The 21534-nt window shown below is 38.4% G+C and overlaps 1 long non-coding RNA gene across 2 annotated transcripts in view; it reads left to right on the top strand.

Moving 5' to 3' along the window:
• The window catches only part of LOC113617505 (uncharacterized), a 30281-nt gene that overhangs the window by 3390 nt on the left and 5357 nt on the right, over positions 1 to 21534 (top strand). The window contains exons 2-3 of one of the 2 annotated variants that reach the window (XR_003431675.1): positions 5989 to 10507; positions 13619 to 13807. This is a non-coding gene — a long non-coding RNA (uncharacterized LOC113617505). Of the gene's footprint in view, positions 1 to 105; positions 10508 to 13618; positions 13808 to 21534 lie in introns of those variants that run through there. The other variant, XR_003431674.1, reaches the window with a different exon arrangement.

The raw sequence follows: 21534 nt of genomic DNA, 5'->3' as shown, positions 1-21534 counted from the left end.
CTGGGAAGACCCCACATGCTGCGCAGCAGCTAGGCCCGTGAGCCATGGCCGCTGAGCCTGCGCATCCAGAGCCTGTGCTCTGCGGGAGAGGTCACAACAGTGAGAGGCCCGCGTATCGCAAAAAATAACCACAATGCAGATACATTTCTTAATAGGTATATTTATGTAATTTAAAAAGTAATAGTTGGGTTTTAGTAACATTTGGAAGACCATATTCCAGAATAATAATTTTTAAAGGCTATTTATTGAATACTTACTGTGTAGCAGGTCCTAGGTTAGATGCTTTGTATCTGTTATCACTAATCCTTAGACTAAACAACTCTGTAGGATGATATTCTTATACCTATTTTACAGATAAGGAACCAGAGACTTAAAAAGTAGGGCAGAATTCTAAACAGATCTGGCCCCAAAAATCCCTGCTTGTTTTTTTTAATGTCAAAGACTAGACAAAAATGCTGATTTCATAAAATGAAAGTAATTTTTTAAATCTGTAATTGTTAATTTTAACTAATAATCACAACTAAAATCTTCCCATACTTCAAAATTGTCTGTTGCCCAGGTGGTGGCAGCATGTCTCAAAGAGTTAGTGTGGTGTAGAAGGTTTTCTCCAGCCTTGCCAGTTGATTTGCTTCTTCATCCCACATACACGACCTATCTATCAATCTCTACTTCTCTTTTGGGCACTTTCACTGCTATTAGACCAACCCATCAGTGATTCACTCAACTTTCCACCCTCCCTTCAGCTTCATCTTCTGAATGGGTCATACTCTGCCAGTTTGCTTTCAGCCTATTTTGCCTACAAAGAAAGCATCACCAAAGTATTCTGAAAAATTCATTTAGGCCTATCCAGTAACATGCCTTTTGTTTTTTCAAATATTGTTATTTTTCACCCATTGTTAAATGTAATTTGGCAAAAGCACATCCTAAATGAAATAATTGGCTAATATTATTATGAAATACTTGTCTAAATTAGAAGGCATGCTTCTTAAACTTTATGGGATATACCAGTTAAGGAGGTAATGAAAAGCTTTTAAAAGATAGAATTTATCTTCAAAATAAGAACAAGAAGATTCAGTAGGGAGCAGTGAAAGGTCATATAATTCAGAAGGAGATATACATACGTGTGTGTGTGTGTGTATCAGAATAATTAGTTAAACCTGCCTTAGCCAAAAATTGCTTGGAACATTATCTTTGCAGGACTGCTACCTTCCTAGAGGTTTCAAATCAGATGATACCTCCTCACAAAAACCCTCTCTACCCCTATTTTATTTTTCTCAAAACACTTCAGTCTGACATCTTGTTTATTGTTTATTTTTTCCCACTAGAATGTAAGCTATATGAGATCAGTTACCACAGTACCTAGAAAGAATATTGTTTTGAATAATTGATTCCAAGATAGAGCATTGCCACTTACAAATAAAACTTAGTGTTTGAATGAATCATGAAATAATCTAAATCCTGGGAACTTGTAAAGCTCGTGTTAAAGTACCAAACAGTTATTGTATGTTTTGAAAGTAATAAGGGTTGCCTCAGTAAGAATAGGTCTAAAGATTAGTAAATAAGATGTTAGGGAAAGATAAAAATAATTGTGGTTATTTTGTTAATGAAAGAAAACTAGTTGCTTAAGTCTTTCCAAGTATGTAAAAGTATGTTAAAGGAACATAGTGATTCATCATCTTCATTGATAAGATAAAAGGAATTAGTCCTAGACTGTAGGTGCTAAGATTTAAGATAAGAACAAGCTAGACAAGAGATCTAAATAGAGATCTTTGAAAATGGGGTGTGTATATGCAGGCTAGATGCCCTCTCTAGATATTTCCCAGCTTCAGATTGCAAAAGAAAGATTAGATAGCAGATGCTTCTCTTGTTGATTATTCCTTGCTGCCTATGGCCTTTTCTGCACGTTTAAGAAACATTTCAGTGTGTTTGAGTGATATGTATTGCTGCTTTGGGTACTTTATAGAAGTCTTTTCACATAATATTAAAAATTGGGTGTTTCTGCTTTTTTGAACACTGAAACTATTTACAATTCTGTATCTCCAGAATGTACTATACATGCATATGCAGCAAACTAATACCCTGTAATTAGAGGGCACCCTTTTGGAAGGGTAAAGTTTCCAGTAAATTCTTCTGAAGCCTTGGATTGCAGTCCTGTTAAAGTCATGAGAGACAGTAAGCTTTCCTGCTGAATCTAGAAGTTCAAATATTAGGCTTATCCCTAAATGATGTAATAATATTAGCCGTGTCAAGTCACCTTTAATTTCTGTGCTAGGGTCTCGTAGCCATTAAATAGGAGTTGCTATCCAGTTGAGAAAACTAATCCACGTATAAGAATCCTTCAGTGTATATAGCTGATTCACTTTGTTATAAAGCAGAAACTAACACAGCATTGAAAAGCAATTATATTCCAATAAAGATGTAAATAAATAAATAAAAAGAATCCTTCAGTGTAAAAACAATGTGTATTGCAAAAGCAGCCCCTAGCACCATCACCTTTGCTGAGTAACATTTTAATTTTAAACATTCCACCTTCACCTAAGCAAGCTACTTGAAGTAACCATATCAAACAACCATATTTGCTGTATGATATTGTCAGGTATGTTGTCCTCTGTGTCATACAGTGCCCTTTATATAAAGTCCCATATAAGATATTTTAGAATGTGATTCTAAAAAATGTTTTGGAAGCCACTTTTTCATAGGAAGAATTTTGCCTGTCTTTGATTTGACCGGAAGCTCAAGAGCCAAATTTGAAATTCATGTTTAACATCCATCCTGACTTGCATACTTGCATTTCTTTTTAAATATATTTTTCCTAGGACAGATATTTTGTACCTGTCATTATTGTATATGTTCATGTAGTAAGATTACTCCAGTCCCTGGTGAAATAAGGCACAGTATATATACTATGCCTGTAGATCAAGCGTTTGAAACCCAGAACATTACAAAGATGTTTGATATGTAACAAGTAGTTATTTGCTAGTAAAATTCTTCTACTGCTTCTAACTTTTATGTTTATTTTAAAATCTTGTACTATAATCATATCATTCAGAACTAGGGAACATAGGAAATCATTGTGTGGAACTGCATCCCAAAGTCTTAATTCTGAAAGCTATCTTGTGCCTTTAATAGCCCTCAGAGTATAATGTGTATATTTGGAATCTAGATTTAGAAGTGAACAAAAATTTACTGGTGCCAGGCTATAAATATAGTTCCCTAAACCATCATTTAGACACATATCGTAGTCCCAAATTCATAAATTGCTTTTGCTGAGTTCACAGTTTATGTTTTTACACTTAAGTCAGGAAGTGAAACAGTCTGAAATCCAAAAACTCCTTTCTGATTCACATATGTCCCCTTGAAGTGTAATAAATAATAGTGGTGCATATGATGAGTTTCTAGAGGCTTTGAATTTTTCTTAATTGTTAGAATTGACCTTGATCAACTAATTTTCTGTTCTCTGTAATAAGATGATAATACCTGCCTTCATACAGAAAGTTGGACCAATGTCCTCCTGAGATTCTTTTCATCTCTAAGTTTCAATATTCTATTGTAGGACTTACTGCAGTTGTAGACTTGTATTGTTAATGAGTATAGGTGTATAAGAATCTGACTTAATCTCTTGTTCTAGGTTCATATTTGATCATGTTGTGTGGACCAAAGAAATAATTTAATATTTTTGTGCCTAGGTTCCTGTGTCCATAAAGTAGAATTAATAATACCTGTTTTTTGCAATACTAACTAGTTAATAAACATGTAGCCTCTTTTTTATAAGAGGTTGAATTCTATAGAATTCATTTGTAAATTGATTGTTGGGAGCTTACACAGATTCCCAGGGAATTATGTTATAAATAGTGGTTATTTATGGCTATTTGACACACAGCATAAGTGGAAAGAGTGTCTCTGCATAAAAATGGTAGAAGATAATTCTCAATACTAGTAATAAAATAGTAAAAATTAAATGAAATTTTGATCCCCTGTACCACAGTAAGATTTTATAAAAAGTGATAATGATTGTAAATAGTGAAAATGAATTTGTCTGAGTCCATTTTTTTTTCAAGTTTTTATTTCCTACACGATGTGAATGCTTTGTCAGCACTTTCTGACCATCTTACCATATATGCAGTCCAGGAATCACTGTTGCAGTTGTTTTCAAGTCTGCTAAACCTTTTTATACCACAAGAAACTAAAGCTACATATGGGTCTATAAATTATTCATGTGTGTATGCAATGCATATGGAATATATTCATATACAGTAATCTGTGATGTGCCCCTCTCCCCTCCTTACTGTCTGTAGAATGAAGTACAAACTCCTTAGAGGAGTGTAATGATTCCTACCAGTCTGGTCCCACCTGCTGTGTAAATTTTCGACATGATAGAGGACCATTTATTTCAGACCTCTGCAGCTCTAAGAGATACCTTCTTACTGCAGTGGTTGACATATAGACTGGAACCAAACTACCTGGTTTGAATCCCAGTTCTGCCTCTTGCTAGGATGAAGAGATGGCTATGAGAATGCACCTCACAGACTCCCGCTCTAAGGAGCTTAATTGTCCAAGGGCCCCAGCTGCTGTGCTCAGAAATCCATCACTGTTTTGCTAACTCTTTGCTTCTTTCATAGCTCAGTGACTGAGCGTAGTAGAGATACTAAGGCCTGCTTCTGGGAGACAGAAGACTCCTCTCATGGCCAATGAGTGGTCAGGGACTCCTCCAATTGTCTTGCCAAGCCTTCCATAGGCTACACTGCAGTCTAGGACACTTCTACCCAGTCTTCCTCCCCTCTCTCTTTCACTTGGGGTCAGACTTGCATCATGGTGTGACAGTTTACCCAGTCTTGCCCAGCTCCTTCCCCATTTTCTCTCACAGATATTTCCTCTAATAAAAATCTTACACATTTAATCCCATCTTGGCCTCTGGGATGGTAAAAGTGGGATTCAGAACAGGTTCATTACCTGGCCAGAAGATGCCACCCTGGTGGGTAGATGGGGCACTCACCACCCCTGGCGTAAAGTTACAGATAAATTGTTAAGGTTTCACCAGTGTTGACTTGAGACAATGTCCTAGTGGAGGGGAACTGTGGTAGGTGTGATTATGCAGTTATTTGAAAAATATGGGAGGAATAATACCTACAAAGAAAGAGTTGGCTGATTACTGCTAAGTTGTATTGGAGCACTGCTGAAGGAAAATGAGAAACAGAGCTGTTAACAAGCAGTTAACAGTTAACAGCTAAGTGTGAGAGCTGTAGAGCCTCTGTGGTAGCTTATAGAGAGGGCCTTGTCACCATTGAAAGACAAGACTTGGTTGAACTGCAAGCTGATTGTTGATGTCACAGAGCTCCAAAGACATTTGAGCATTGAATGTTTTGCCAGGATGGGTCTGTTAACGTGAAGGTGGGGAAACCTAGAATCCTAAACATTAGATGGGGTCATCCAATGGATGCCCCTGTGACTCCTGGACTCTCAGGGCTTGCAGTGGTAGTAACCTTTCTCTAGTGAGAACTAGAATATTTGCTGTGCTGGAAGATGCTGAAGAAGCCCCTTGCCCCCAAGGCAGTAGCCCTCCTCCCCAACACTGCCCTCCTCTTTCTTTCCCGGCTGTCAAGCCAATAATTAACCAATAACAAATCCAGTCACTGGTAAATCCCAGCATAACCCAGCTGGGACATGCTGGGCCTGATAAGGAAGGAAAGAGACTATTCTCCTAAAAAATTCCATGGTTTAACTGACGTTACTGGCAGGAACCAGGAAAGGACTCCTGGGATTGGATTTTAAAGGTGTTTTTTCAAAGGGGTGAGAATATGGGATTAGATGAATAAGAAATCATTGACTTGGGCGCACTTTCTCATGTATGGGGGATTTAACACCCCAGCAAGAATTCTGCTATAGACTGAATGTGTCTCCCCAAAATTCATATGTTTAAACCTAATCCCCAATGTGATTTGGAGGTTAAGAGGCCCCAGAGAGCTAACTTGTCCCTTCTGTCATGTGAAGACACAGCAAAGAGACAGCTGTTTACAAACCAGGAAATGGGCTCTCACCAGACACCAAATCTGCAAGCACCTCCGTCTTGGACTTCCCGGCCTTCAGAACTGTGAGAAATAAAAGTTTGTTGTTTAAGTCACTCAGTCTGTGGTCTTCTGTTAACAGTAACACAAACTAAGTCAGACCCTAGTGTTCAGGGGAAGCTTGCTAATAATGGGATGGCTTTTAGAAAAATACAGCCAGTTCTCAGCAAAGTGAAAAATGTCTGAGTAGTACTGGCAGACTATAGAGGAAGGAATAAAGACGCTGAGCAAAGTGGGCATGCCAGAACAGAAGACGCATCAGAGGATTATGCTCCATGAATGTGCCCAGAGGATACACCATTCACCCAAGGCCATCAGGAAAACAGTGGTGAGAGAGGCACCAACATCACTAAGAAGTTTGCAGGCCAGGGATGGAGGTAAGAGAAGCAGCCACAGAGCTGGCTCATTAGCGTCCATGGGAATAATAGAGCCCTGAAGAAAAAGAGGCCAGGTGGTGTTGCTTAACTGGCAGAAGCTAGAAGGCCACAATTACCATAATGACTGGCAAGGTCATTGCAGCCAAAGGAGCTTGACTCAAAGGAGTTGTGGAGACGGCTAATAGAGAATAGTCTCCCTAGGGGGAAAATAGATGGGCAGTCCACAAGGGTGCTCATTAACGTCTGTTACTATATAAAGCAAGAATAGAGGAGCTGGAGGCTGAGGGCAGTAATTGCAATAAAAAGTCATGATTCCCTTGCTTAGTTCCCAGACCTAAGACAATTTTCAGATCCAGAACTGAATATATGAAATATAGGTTCATATAGGAAATATGAACCTAGTTCTTCCTCCTAGGAAATATAGGTTCCTAGGAGGAAGAACCCTACCACACCATGGCAAGTACATAAGTGCATGGCAATTCTTCTCAAAGGACTCTAGGGCTATCTATTTGAGTGACCGTACCCTGGGGAAAGAATAATCGGGTATTTTGAAGACTATTGATCACGGATCAGCATTGATGTTTATACCCAGAGATGTAAAGCAACATCACAGCTTTACTGTTAGAATGGGAGCCTACCAGACCAGGTGTTCTTGCTAAAGTTAGTCTCACAGTGGGCCCACTGGGTCCATGGACCCACCCAGTGGTCATTTCACAGTCCCCAAGTGCATAATTGGAATTTATATTTGTGGCAGTGGGAGTAACTGCTGCACTGGTTTCCAGGTCTGTGGAGGTAGGAGTTAGCATAGTGGGGACTGCCAAATGGAGCCCTCTGTAACTTCCCATCGCTCCTTCCAAGATAGTAAGTCAGGCAAAATATTGTATCCTAGGGCAATGGTGAGGATTAGTGCCACTGATCCTTTAAGACCTAAAGGACACAGGGGTGCTAATCCCAATCCTAGTTTTTTGATTTACCAGTCTGGACCCTAAAGAAACTGGATGGATCCTGGAGAATGACTATATACTATGGATTTAACCAAGTGAAGACCCTGATCACAGTGGACTTTCTGTGCTGGACTCTGGTAGAACAGATTTAATAAGGGCTCAGATACATGGTATATCACTGATTTGGCTATACTTTTTTTTCCATTCCAACTGGAAAAGAGTATCAGAAACAGTTCACATTCATGAAGAACAGTCAGCGATATTCATTTAGACTGAATTTTGCCTTGGGGCTGTGTTAACTCTCCCATCCTGTCATAATATGAAGAAATATGGACCACTTAAATATCCCTCAGAACACTACTTTGGTCCATTTTACTGACAACATCATGCTGACTGGACACATGAGCAAGAGGTGGCTAGTATGCCGAAGACCTTGGTAAGATACATACACTCCAGAGGATGGGAGATAAACACTATGAAGCTTCAGGGACCAGCCACTTCAGTAAAGTTTTTAGAGGTCCAGCAGTCAGAGGAGTATCAGGATATCCCCTCCAAAGTGAAAGACAAATTGCTGCCTCTTACAGCCTTTACCACAAAGAAGGAGGTAGGGCACTTTGTAGGCCTCTTTTGCTTCTGGAATCAACACATTCTACAACTAGGAAAAGCTCTGGCTTAGGTACCAAGTGACATGGAAGGCTGCCCCCTTTAAATAGGACCCAGAACAGAAAAGGGCTCTGTGACAATTCCAGGCTTCAATGCAAGCAGCCCTGACTAACAGTTGGACCATATGATCCAGCAGATCCTAGTGGTGTCAGTGATGGGAAAAGATGTGGTGTGGAATTTATGGCAAGTCTAGTGGAAGAATCATGACACAGACCCTTGGGATTCTGAAGCACTGTCATGCCATCTGCAGCAGATAATTGTATGCCCATTGAGAAACAGCTCTTGGTATATCACTGTGCCCTGAAGAGACTGAACACTTGACCACGGGACACAAACCTGTCCATCCCCCCAGTCCCTATCCAACTGAGTGACAGATTTTCTAACTCCATCATTCCATCTATATTTATTTGTTGACATTCTGATAAAAGGAAATGTTTCCCTTCTCCTTCACTCATTTATTTATAACAGATGGATTCATGGCTTCTTGGTTAACATTAAAATCCATTACCATCATTATTTATTTTGATGTTCTCATTGTCCTAGATTTGATCAATGGGAGTGCCAGGATGTGTCCTTTGTGTGTCAGGAGCCCCAGATGTGTCATGTCCTCATCATTTAAGCCCTTTCTTACTTTTTGGTACAACCAGATGTTCTCAGCTCATCTTTTACTTTCCCTGCCCCAGCCCTGGAATCAATCATTTCTTCAAGGAGCTCTGCTTGCTTTTCATGGAAAATGGTATCCAGGAACCATGAGCTGAGTGCTAGGTTTGCTCATTGCTTCTCATGTGTCATTGCTTGTAGTTCCTCTCAGCAGACGAATATGCATACAAATATCTATATCTCTGTACCTATTAAAAACTACCAGGTTATACTGGTACCATCAATTCCAGTCTATCACTACTTTTTAGTCTTCTGTTTTTTCATATTTGTAACTCCATCAACAGAAAGAAACCTGGCTACCATTATCCTCAGTATATTTACTCATTTGCTCAAGGTTAGAATGCGTGAAAGGTAGTTTTAGAATTGCTAACTCATACTACTGTGGGGGGAAAAAAAAAAAAACTTACTAAATTTTTAGATGACCCGTCTGTTTTCAACCAGCCTTTCAGTTTGGCAGCTAAAAAGCCATCTTTTAAGTAAGATTAATCAGTTCAAACTTAAGCCCCAAATAAGTATGTCTAGGCCATGAGCATTGAATGGCTCAGGGAATGAGTGGTTAAAGGGCTTCGACAGTCCAGGTCACTAGCATTAATCCTCATGGCTGCTGTAACTCACAGTGGTTGAAACAATTGTTTATGTTGGGTAATAGTAGCTGATCATGGCTTTATCTTCCATGTCTTAATATAATCAAGTCATGAAAAATTGCTGCTTCAGCTAAAGGAAAGGGTGGATTTCCCCTCAGTGGTGCTATTTTATCTTTTGAAAAGCAAGCTACATAGATTGTTCATAATCATTTCTGCCCATGTATAAAGTACTTAAAACACAATTTCTCAGTTACATTTTTTATAACCTTGCATTATGATCATACCCTTTTAAAAATCACATCAGGTTTTATGGGCTACTAATATTTTTGAACAAATATTTAGGAAATGATTCAAGGAGAAAGGTGCTATCAAAGGGAGTACTCTTAATCTGGAAGGCTAGCACTTTCTCTCTGCACCAAAAACCAGTTGATTTTTGGGAGATGGCATTTTGTAGTTGGAATATAAATTAAAGTTTAGGATTTCGTGTAAATGTGCTGTTCACATCAGGTTCAAGGATGCAAGTCATTTGTGTCTTGACACAGATACTTTTGCTTTTATTACATTGTATTGTTTTACTAAATATTGTTAAGCCATTTCAACTTGCCATCTTAGCATTAAATGGTGAGTAGTCCGAAGACAACTGAAGTCTTTCGTATTGATGGGATCTTTAAGGAAGGCTTAAATTTTGGTTATTAAGATCAGTATTCAGTATTGTCCAATACATTGGCTTTTCCCTCTAAAATATGAAATAAAATTAAAATTGATTACTCTGATCAGCGTAAAGCCTGTGCATTAACTTGCCTTTTTTGCTTGGTATTTTACCTTTAGATTTACTGTTGCCTGCCCTTCACTAAAAACAAAATTTATGTTAAATACTTAAAGTGGCCTATTTTCTGTGAATTTGTATGACTGGGAAGATGTTCGGGAAAAGAAAGGAGCACTATCTTTGAAAAACACATTGACATACTTCATAAGGCTATGTGAAGCCTGGAGTTATGCAAACTGACCTCCCTTGATATTGTCTTGTATAAATGGCCTTCAATTAATATATCTATAGTTATATAATAAAACAAAAAATATAAATTTATTATTAGAAAGTATACCTGTCAGTTTACTTCTGGTTCATCTCTTTTAAAGCAGGTTGGATCAGTTTTACAAGGAAACCAATGATGTGCGTGCTCCTAATGTTAAGGCAGTCTGGTTGGGATTCCTTTAAGGTAGGTTAATTTTTAAGCCAAGTATCATTAAATGTCTGTGGTAGGCAGCTTCTGAGACGGCTCCCAATGATCCCTACTTCCTGGCATCCATGCCCTTGTTGTTGTTCTCTCCCGTTGAGTTTGGGGTAGACCAAATAATATACTTTTGATGAATAGAATACAGCAACAGGATGGGGTGTCACTTCTAGGATTAGGTTACAGGAAGATTCTGGCTTCCATGTAGCTCACCCTCTCCTGGCTCTCTCACTTGCTCACTTTAATGGAAACAGATTCCCAAGCTGTGAGCTGCCCTATGGAGAGGCAGGGGAACTGAGGAGGGCTTCTGGCCACCAGACAATGAGGAACCGAACCCTGCCATAACCACACATGTGGAGTTGGACGGAAGTTCTCCTTCACTGTCAAGCCTTGAGATGATGGCAGCTCCAGCTGGCACCACAAATGCAGTCTCCTGAGAAACCCTGAGCCCTGCTGTGCCCCTATTCCTGACCAAGAGAAGCTGTGAGATAATCAGTTTCGGTTATTCTAAGCTGCTAAATATGGGAGTAATTTTTTACTCAGCCATAGATAATTAATACAGTGTCCTTTTAAAAAATAAAAACTCACAGGAGATCCTCAAACTTCATGTGTTCTTGGTGCTGTTTTAACTAGCATTTCCTGAGAAATAATTTAGCACAGTGGTTTTCAGTGACTAACAACATCAGAATCAATAGGGAAGTTTAAAAAAAATTCAGGTGCCTAGGTTTGCCATCAGAAATTCAATTTGAATTGGTCTGGGGTAGATCCAAGCCTCAGTCTTTTAAAAAATTCCCCAGGCAATTCCAGTGAGTAGTTGAAGAATCACTGATTTAGTCTAAATCAACGTTTTAAGCCCTTCTGAGTGCCAGGCGTAGGCAATATAGCATTGAACAGGATAAGGAGCTCACCCTTCATGCATAGGTCAGGAGAGAAGACCAACATGTAAACAAACAGTGACGACACTGTGGCAAACCCTCTAGTAGAGTTATGTACAAGGTGTATAAGAAGCACAGAAAAGGAAACACCTAACTCAGTCTGATAAAGTCAGAAAGGGCTTGACAGAAAAAGCTGGTCAGCAAGAACATGGCAGGAGGGAACATTACAGGCAAAAGAGAAACAAGAGTAAAGGCACAAAGTTGTTAAAGAATATGTGGGGAGATGGTATGTTCATATTTGAGTAACATGAACTCCAGAAAAAAACTTCAGAAGGGTAGGCAGGAGTGTTGACAGAACACAAAATTAGGGTACAGAAACCAGTGAGGATGAGGACGTGACCTCTGGTGGTGGTGTAAGGGATGGAGGGGAGGCTAAATTTAATATTCAGAATACATAATCGATGGGACTTGGAGGGTAGGCACTGAAATACAGAAAGAGGAGCCCGTGATGACTCCCAGGTTCCGGCTTGGCCATTGTGTGGGTGGTAAACTGTAACTTTGGCAGCAAATATGGGGGAAGCAAAAGCAGAAGACAGGGAAATGAAGAGCTCAGTTTCAAGACCTAAGTTTAAAGACTCAGAAGAAACAACTGGTTGCAGTTGGCACTAGAAATGAACACCAAATTGCCATGTCACTTGCCAAAAGAACACATCTTTGTGGATGATTTTGTGTATTTGGAAATAATCGAGAACACAGCTTCTGTTTCGTCTCTGTGTGCTTTGGTGATTTGCAGTCAGCTTTCAGTAAGACTGGGAAGATCTTGAGAATTAGCTGTATTGGCTTTTAGAAAGCGTTGTATTTCACTAAGCCAAACAAACCTTTAAAATTGAACAATATAGGCTGCTTTTTACTGTTGATTTTTGTCCATTGTCTACAGTTCACTCATACCACAGGCTTCTCCTTGGGAGCCTTTACCCCACTTCCCACTTACGTGAGTAATGCCTTGGTTTGCCCAACTATTAGTAGAATTTTGAACTGACATAAGATTACATTGTGTCATGAGGTGGGGAGGTTCTGATGTTGACATCCACATAGCTTCATTATGATCTGGTCGTTTTAATTTCAAAGGAGCAATACCTTCAGCTCAGTACTTCAGTCTATTTAAAGCATGTTAACCCCATGTATCAGAGTGAAATTACATGTTCTTACTATGAATCTCTGACACTGTAATGTGCTTTCCAGCGTCAATCTACTCACCTGTTGTGGGTGCTTTTTTTTTTAAGGAGCAAAGATATCTAGTATCCCCATTAATCACTATTGATAAACTGACATTTTTAACTTTTAAAACTATTTTCTTTCCCCTCTAGTCTGGACATATGCCCCACAGGAGGCAGAGAAGCCACAGGGAAATAAAAGTGAATCTTACTGTGAAAGGAAGAGATTGCACACTTGTTGTCAAGCCTGCCTTGAGGCTGGTTTAAAAAAATGCTGATGTCCGCATAGCATGTATCTCTAAGTAAATCAAACCTGTAATTCAACTTGGCTGCCTCTAAGTCATTTTGATTCCTGCCAAAAAGAACATTAATGAACTTAGTATCTCTACAGGTTTATTCATGTGTAAGACCCAGTTCCTTATTCCTCATTCCAGCAGCTGCCTCTGCTCCATCTGATAAAGTGGAAAGTTGGAATAGGTCACACAAATCCAGATCATTACTTAAGCACAGATTATTGTAGGCAGTGTCCTCTAAGTCTTCTGTCTGGTTTTAGGATAGAAAGCAATAAAGTTTCTAGGACTTGGATTTGAAAAAAAACTCCATACATACAGTAGTAATTCTTGTCATGAAGAAACATCTTATGAAATTCAGCTTACTCATGCCTTTATTCTTCCTAGTTTTATTCTCCTTTTGACAATAATAAATAATTCAGTTGTATTGTACAGGGTACAGTTGTGCGAGTGTTCCAGAACACATAGTACTTCCATGGATTTCCCAAAATGCCATGAGACATATAGGAAGTATGAGAAAATGGACATGAATCTAATTTGTCAAAAAAAATTTAAGATTAAAAACGTAAAAGAATACAGACCAGTTGTTCCCAAATTTGGCCACACATTAGAATCACCTACATCTCTTTAAAATTCTAAAGCCCAGGCCACATGCAGACCAATTAAATCACTTTCTGGAGGTGGGACCCAGGCGTCAAGAGTGTTTTCACTCCCCAGGTGATTCCGATGAACAGACAAGCATGGGGACCACTGATCTCGACAACTCTGTTACCTCATGACTTCAAGAAAACCCAACTGCAGCTTCTCCTAGACTACCTGCTCTGCCCTCGGTGGGAGGTTCTCTGCTCTGCAGCTTCTCCATCAACTTTGTCAGCTTTGAGCTTAAGCAAGGCCACTGCATGAGAGGTAATTCAGTCACTGAAAGGCAACAATTAACAATCAAAGACCACAAGTGGATATAAAATAATCAATTCCAAGTTTTTTTAAATTATTGATATTTGCTGAAATTTTTCCTGATAGTCAAAGTTTTGTGTCTCAGATTTTCCTATTCCATTTTCATACACTGATAGCTTCTTATGCAGTTAGTTTTATGAAACTCTGGTCCACTAGGGTGACTTTTTTTCATGCTTTGGGTGATTGTTTTAGAATTCCGTCTTTGAATTAGTAATCTTTAAAATATCTAACTCAGAGGGGGCTATGCATTGAATGAGAATTGTTCGTTTGCCTTGTTTAACACAGTTTGACACAAAGATAAGTATTTAAAATTTTATTTTCTATGTCTGCATAGCACATTACTTAAGCAATCACTGGCTGTCCAAAAACTGAAGGAAGCTTGATTTTACCTTTTTTTTAAATTGAAATATAGTTGATTTACAATATTGTGTTAATTTCTGCCATACAGTAAAGTGATTCAGCTATACATATATATATACACACATACACACACATTCTTTTTTTTTAGCTTGATTTTAAATATAACAACAGCTGTTTACTCATAGATGGTGAATTTACATGGTTGACACCCTTTATCAAAACTCAGAACTCCAGCATTTGTACAAATAACCATGCTGGCCTGTAAATTTTTTTTTAATTAATCAATTTATTTTTTGGCCGCGTTGGATCTTTGTTGCTGCATGCGGCCTTTCTCTAGTTGCAGTGAACGAGGGCTACTCTTCATTGCGGTGCACCGGCTTCTCATTGCGGTGGCTTCTCTTGTTGCGGAGCACAGGCTCTAGGTGCGCGGGCTTCAGTAGTTGTGGCACATGGACTCAGTAGTTGTGACGTATGGGCTTAGTTGCTCCGAGGCATGTGGGATCTTCCCGGACCAGGGCTCAAACCCGTGTCCCCTGCATTGACAGGTGGATTCTCAACCACTGCACCACCAGGGAAGTCCCTGGCTATAAAATTTTAAAGCTAATATTATAACCTGATAAAATGATGGTTTTGCTATATGCTTATATGTATCTTGAGAGAGATTAATTAAAGGAAATAAAATAGCAGTTGAAGCTGCTGGATGGTTGAAATTATCTGAATAAGTGTGATCTTGACTTTAATGAATTAACAAGTAAGCTTCTTGCTGTAAGTATTTAATTAATTTTAAACCACATTTGATTTAGAAACCGTTTACACTTAATTTATGGTCTAGTGTTCAATTAAAATAATCTATACTATTATGTGCAGGCTCTAGATCCTATTCTTGCATCAGTTATGTCACTCTGTGGTCACTGACTGCCACTGAGGAGTAGAAAAAGGAGGCATATGGCTGTGATCTTCTAATTTCTCATAATATTTTTCAGGTGGAACCTTTAGGGAACACGTTTGAGTAGAAAATTCATGTTTTTTTACTCAGATTTTATTCTGTAAGGAATCGTTTGGGAGGGGTGATAGAAACAAATGAGAATGCATATTTGTCTAATTAAAAACAAAAGCCTGGGATGTTGCAGTTGTTTCCTAAAATCACTTTTTTCATATAAAGATTTTGGATAAGTCATTATTAAGGAAACTAAGGACAGCTGTGGTATGTTGAAAGCACACCAGCCATGGACTCAGAAGGCCTGGGTTTGAATTCCAGTTGCTTACAAATGTAAGGAGGATTATTTTTATCCCTCCTCTGTTGAAATGCTTTTTTAATATATGAAGTTTAAATATGGTCCCAGAACACATTTGTTTCTGCTCCATAAAAATAGTCATATACTGTATGTCAATCTTTTTTTGATTATTTATTTATTTGGCTGTGTCGGGTCTTAGTTGTAGTGCAGGGGCTTCTCTCTAGTCGTGGTGTGTGGGCTCCAGAGCATGCAGGCTTAGTTGCCCCATGGCACATGGGACCTTAGTCCCGTGACCAGGGATCGAACCTGCGTCCTCTGCATTGGAAGACGGATTCTTTAACCACTGGACCACCAGGGAAGTCCCTGTATGTCAGTTTTTAAATTTCATTATAAGTGAAGGAAACCATGGTATATATAAGCCAAATGGTAACTACTTCCAACATAATGAGATTTGATTTTGAAATATCTTAGAATTTGTATTTGAATGTGAGAGATATTTTGGGAGACTAATTCAGTGTGACCCCATTCATAGCAGTGATATTGGGGAACAGGGTTACCAGTTATGGTCTGTACCTCTTAAATCATGTTCTTATTGTATATAGTTCTATTTGGGGAAATATCCTTTGACATATAGTATTTTGAGCCAAGTAATGAGCTACAATGTAGACATACTTAGGTAGAGTAATTCAACTTCATTATAAGGTTGTTCTGTAGCTCTTTTTCCTTTCTTCCTTGCAGAATGCATTCCTAGTCTCATTTAAAAAAAACAGCAATAAGAGGAAGTCGTAACTCAGGGTGAAATAAAGCACCAGCTTAAAAAGATTGCTTATCTTTGCCAGACTAAAGAGAGGCAAATAATTATTTTGCCTTTAAGGCCTGGAATCTGGTTGTTAGATTAAATAGACAGAGTGTTGGCCACATGTGACTTGAGTAGAATTGGTTATTTTACCAAACTTTGGATCAAGGTTTGCTTGAAGTAAGCTGTGCTGTGGATAAACCTTTGGAAGATCAAGAGTGAACTGTATTGCCCTCTACATTGTTTCCACCAGGATATTATGTGGGAGTATTGATTTTGAAAAGTGAAATTTAACTTATAAGAGCGCAGATCATATTCAGGTATTCTTAAATGTAAAATTGATTTTGACCTACCCAGGAGCTATACAATAATAATGATCACAGAGGGGAGAACAAAGTTGCTGTATTTTTCTGTGCTCCTTTTACAAAGTGTATCCTGGAGCACAGAGGTGGGCAGTTGGGCAACCCAGTTTCTTTCTTGTGTGACATGTTAGAGTTTGATATTGTCAGTCTTTTAACCAAGATTTGTATTGGGATCATTGCTGAAAGAGGCTTTGAGGGTGTCGTATCACCAGTATTCAGGTATTGTTATGGGTTTCATCCAGGGCAGATGAAAAGGTAACACAATTACCTAGTGCCCAGTTAATTCAGGAGCATGGAGAAAAATAGGTTGATGAAGGCTTAAGTCAGATAACTCATATCATAGGTGGACACGGCTGGGTTAGCTCAGGGTTTTTGTTGCGTGTGTTTTTTTTTTCTTCAAAGAAGCAGACTTTTTCTAAGATTAGAATCAACATTGCTGGTAGAAGCAGGAAACTTAGGGGCAGGCCATTACGTGTAAGATCAAAGTACAGCTTCTTCTGTGTCTAAGCTGTAAGGACAGGAAGATGCCCATTTTTCTCAAGAGCTGCTTCAGCATAGTTATATCAGTAAGTTATATCAATAGACAAAGGAGAAACTAGGAATATATACCTGCAATTCCACCATCAGCCAAAAAGCCACATAAGTCTTTCAAACTCTCAAATAACATTCATGACAAGGAATGGTATATTTTGGTGTACTTTTAAGCCCTTATCGCTTTCATTTTTTAAGTGTGTTTGCTCTCTTTTGTGCTCAGCAGAAGCCGGAGCGAGGGGGATGACAAGAGAAGTCTAATACAGAGTCACTCTTCTTTTTTTCTCTTGAAACTAGTAGAGTTTAGTGTATGTTTTATATACACACATGTAGGTATATATGTATGTATTTAATATTTAGCATAGTAACCTGTGGGGTTTTTAGATGTGTTTTATTGTGAAGTATAATATACTCATAAAAAAGTGATAATGTGACATGTACAGTTTACGAATTGTTCTAAGAGAAAACACCCCTTGTAACTGCCACCTATGGTGAAAAAGAAGGAGGGGGAGGAGGAGAATTAGAAGAATTAGAATTTCTTCCCAATCAGAACCTTCTCCCCACACTCTTCTCTGAATAAGCTCTAGTTTCACTTTTTATGTGATCATTTCCTTGCTTTTTTTATAGTCTTACCACTTTGGTGTGCACCCATATGCACCAGATATATCCATATAGTTTAGTATTGTGTGTTGGGGAACTTTATGTAAATGAAATCATACTTGATGTATTCTGTAGTCTTGCTTCTTCCATTTGTCATCCATGTTGTTGAATGTAACAGCAGTTTGTTGATTTTCATTGTTTTGCAGTATTCTGTTGTAAACGTGTACCACAATTCATTTATCCATTCTTCTGTGTTGGACATCTGGGTTGATTATAGTTTGTCCCTACTTCAGATAGTGTTGCCATGACTATTCTTATGCTATCTCTTGGGGCTCAGGGCATGCATTTCTATTGGACATAGACCTAATCAATACAAATAAAAATGTGACAGTGGGCAATGAAACTATCTTCTTCTAAACAAAGATGTAGTGAGCCAGTAATCTAATGAAGGAGAACAACCATTCTTTTGGTTATTCTAAGGTAGTAGGTGCTGTCTGGACACAAAGATGGCCATTTCCATCCAGGTGAATAATAAAATAGAGTATCCAGGATTGTACCTTTGCTTAAGATTCATGTTTGCAAGTATGTCTCATCAGGAAAATAAAATGTTTTAGTTTTTAAACTATCTCTGGCATTATTTCTAGAATTCTAAAATTAATAGAATGAAATGTCCTTAGAGGGCAGAGAATATATCTCACATTTCTCTTAAGTTCTTCACAGACCATGGCAATGCTAGAAAGATGTTAAGACCCCACTAATTATGCATTGCCTCAATAAATATACTGTGGAGTAAAATTATTTGTACAAATGGTTATAATTTCCAAGGGGCAGGCCCATAAAAGGGGAGAAGGGTGGATTAGTTTAACTTAAGACTTTTTCTGTTTTGAAAGCCTCTTTCCAGAAAAATAAACAATAATAGTGTGGATAAGTCAATCTTTTTTCTCCAGAATTTTTCTTACTAAATTTGTACATGTCCTAAGTGCAGGTAATGTAAGTGTATTTCTGAAGCCTTTTAAAATTATAATTTGATCCTTTTGTTTGCTTTTTGAAATGGAAGACAAAATAGACAGTACACTAAGTTTATCACTTCTGATAGACCTGTGCTTCAAAACATATATATTTTAGGCCTTAGCTGAATTTGCAAGCTAAGTCTAGATCACAGTAAACTGATTTCAGTATCTTCCTGTTTTTTATGGGCTTCGTTCTAAAGCTTCAGCCAAAGAATCAAAATGTTTGTCACACTATTCTGGATTAGCTGAAGTCTTGTTCCTGTTTATATGAAATGACCATTTGGCCTAATGCAGTCAATATGAACACTTTACAGCTCATCCAAGAACATTTCAAGTATTGAGAAAAAGGCACTTTAACTGAAAAATTAGGGACTTCCCTGGTGGTCCAGTGGTTAAGACTCTGCACTTCCAATGCAGGGGGCGTGGGTCAGATCCCTGGTTGGGGAACTAGGATCCCGCATGCTGTGTGGCGTGGCCAAAAAGGAAAAAAAATAAACAAATAAAAGTACTTAATTGAAAAATTACTTATCCAGTATCAGGCTGGGAGAGAACATTGCTTCTTGTGAATTCAGCATACTACCCACACCACGATTTATTTTGCTCTTTTGTTATAACAAAAGTGTTTGAATTCTTTTTTTCAATGAAAAGATTATTATGGTGTATCTACCTTGGGGATTGTAACTTTCAAAAGGTGCTCTTAAATATATTACTACCTTAACATATGGGCACCTAATTTATGACAAAGGAGGCAAGAACATACAATGGAGAAAAGACAGCCTCTTCAATAAGTGGTGCTGGGAAAACTGGACAACTACATGGAAAAGAATGAAATTATAACAGCACCTAACACCATACACAAAAATAAACTCCAAATGGATTAAAGACGTAAATGTAAGACCAGACACTATAAAACTCTTAGAGGAAAACATAGGAAGAACACTCTTTGACATAAACCACAGCAAGATCTTTTTTGACCCACCTCCTAGAGTAATGGAAATAAAAACAAAAATAAACAAATGAGACTTAATTAAACTTAAAAGCTTTTGCACAGCAAAGGAAACCATAAACAAGACAAAGAGACAACCCACAGAATGGGAGAAAATATTTGCAAATGAAACAACAGACAAAGGATTAATCTCCAAAATATACAAACAGCTCACGGAGCTCAATATCAAAAAAACAAACAATCCAGTTAAAAAATGGGCAGAAGACCTGAATAGACATTTCACCAAGGAAGACATACAGATGGCGAAGAGGCACATGGAAAGATGCTCAACATCACTAATTATTAGAGAAATGCAAATCAAAACTACAATGAGGTATCACCTCACACCAGTTAGAATGGGCATCGTCAGAAAATCTACAAACAACTGGAGAGGGTGTGGAGAAAAGGGAACCCTCTTACACTGTTGGTGGGAATGTAAATTGATACAGCCACTATGGAGAACAGTATGGAGGTTCCTTAAAAACCTAAAAATAGAAGTACCATATGACCCAGCAATCCCACTACTGGGCATATACCCTGAGAAAACCATAATTCAAAAAGAGTCATGTACCACATGTTCCTTGCAGCACTGTTTACAATAGCCAGGACATGGAAGCAACCTAAGTATCCATCGACAGATGAACAGATAAAGAAGATGTGGCACATATATACAATGGAATAGTACTCAGCCATAAAGAGAAACGAAATTGAGTTATTTGTAGTGAGGTGGATGGACCTAGAGACTGTCATACAGAGTGAAGTAAGTCAGAAAGAGAAAAACACATACCGTATGCTAACATGTATATATGGAATCTAAATTTAAAAAAAAATGGTACTGATGAACCTAGTTGCTGGGCAGGAGTAAAGAGGTAGACATAGAAAATGGACTTAAGGGCATGGGGTGGGAGGGCAAAGCTGGAGTGAAGTGAGAGTAGCATCAACATATATACACTACTGAATGTAAAGTGGTTGGCTGGTGGGAAGCAGCTGCATAGCACAGGGAGATTGGCTCAGTGCTTTGCAATGACCTAGAGGGGTGGGATAGGGAGGGTGGGAGGGAGGCTCAAGAGGGAGGGGATATGGGGACGTGTGCATGCATGTGGCTGATTCGCTTTGTTGTGCAACAGAAACTAACACAGTTTTGTGAAGCAATTATACTCCAATAAAGATCTATTAAGAAAATTATACATATTACTACCTTATTTAAACTATTTGGTTCCAAGATGTGTAGTACTCTGCACAAAGAATAAGTCACAAATCCCCTGAACACACAAAAGGAAAATGCTCAGCTGGGTTTCCCTTTTTATTTTGTTTTTCTGTGGTGGGTTTATGACTCGATACCCAGCTTCTTTATAGATTCATCTCTCACAGGACACAATTCCCTTTAATGTATTTTTTATGCTTACAGAAAGAAACACTGTGTTAGTATCTTAGTCTGTTCAGGCTACTATAACAAAATACCATAAACCGTGTGGCTTATAAACAGCAGAAATTTATTTTTTACATTTCTGGAGGTTGGAAAGTCCAAGATCAAGTTGATATCGGGTGAGAGCCCACTTCCTGGTTCATAGCTTTCTTTTTGCTATAACTTCACATGGAAAGGTGGATCTCATTTATAAGGGTGCTAATTCCATTCATGAGACTCTACCCTCATGACCTAATCACCTCGCAAAGGCCCCACCTCCTAATGCCATGACCTTAGGAGTTAGGATTTCAAAATACGAATTTTGGGGGAACACTAACATTCAGACCATAGCAGTTAGCAAACATGAGGAGAAATTTCATTTTTACTGCATGGCT

The sequence above is a fragment of the Aethalodelphis obliquidens genome, unplaced genomic scaffold (genome assembly GCF_003676395.1).
Source record: "Aethalodelphis obliquidens isolate GAN/ISIS:26980383/991018 unplaced genomic scaffold, ASM367639v1 scaffold4, whole genome shotgun sequence".
NCBI classification, from domain to species: Eukaryota; Metazoa; Chordata; class Mammalia; order Artiodactyla; family Delphinidae; genus Aethalodelphis; species Aethalodelphis obliquidens.
This window is presented reverse-complemented; position numbering and strand designations above follow the sequence as displayed.